This window comes from Lampetra fluviatilis, chromosome 5 (assembly GCF_964198595.1).
Source record: "Lampetra fluviatilis chromosome 5, kcLamFluv1.1, whole genome shotgun sequence".
In the NCBI taxonomy this organism is placed as follows: Eukaryota; Metazoa; Chordata; class Hyperoartia; order Petromyzontiformes; family Petromyzontidae; genus Lampetra; species Lampetra fluviatilis.
Genome location: NC_136279.1, coordinates 27,501 through 28,502, shown reverse-complemented (window position 1 = coordinate 28,502; position 1,002 = coordinate 27,501).

Here is a 1,002-nt window from a genome sequence, read left to right as displayed (position 1 = left end):
TGGATTACCAGCTCGTTCATGTGGATTACCAGCTTGACCATGTGGATTACCAGCTCGTGTTGTGGATTACCAGCTCGACCATGTGGATTACCAGCTCGTTCATGTGGATTTCCAGCTCGTTCATGTGGATTACCAGCTCGTGTTGTGGATTACCAGCTCGTGTTGTGGATTACCAGCTCGACCATGTGGATTACCAGCTCGTCAAGGTGGATTCCCAGCTCCTCAAGGTGAGTTACGAGCGCTCATTCGGTGGAATGTTTTGTCAACACAAAGTTACGAGGCCTGTCTTGTGTTTATAGTTAGTAATAGCTAGACTCGTAGACCTTTGCTTTTTTAAGCGAAACATTTAAGCTATTTTAAGCGCAAAATCCTCAGATTGTTTTTCATTGTAATGAGGCGAGGAGGAGGCTGTAACACATCCCCAACAGGGATGAAGTTTAACATCGTGCATCAACACGATGTTAAACTCGTTGAATATTTTTTTTTTTGCGAGGGTTTTAAAAAATATACTTCCCTACGATCGTTTTGTTCATTTTGTGTAATCTGACAGTGATTGTCAATCTTAACCCCCCCCCTCCAAAAAAAAATTCCCGAAATGTATTTCAGAATAAATGTTGTTAAGGTTCATTGTTGACAATTTGTCAATACAATTTCCCTTAGGAAAAGTCAAACCTGAAGCAAAATATTACTAAAAAGCCTTTATTTTGCTTGTCAATAACACTGCAACCAAAAGACAGCGTCAGTTTTTACATTTCCTGACTGCACCATTTGTAGGCTACAAATTGTCCGGAGGGTTTGATAGAGGGTTTGATAAAAAAATATTTCCACCGGGAAGTTAGTGGCCAAAAGCATTTTCAATTTCTACATCCAAGAATTGTACTAAAAACATAGGTAAGCATAGGATAGCACGAGGGGGGATTTATTTATATTTCAAAATCCCTTCAATAAAGTATAGCAACTGATTTATAACAATCATTGTGGCATGCAAGCCAGATATTCAAT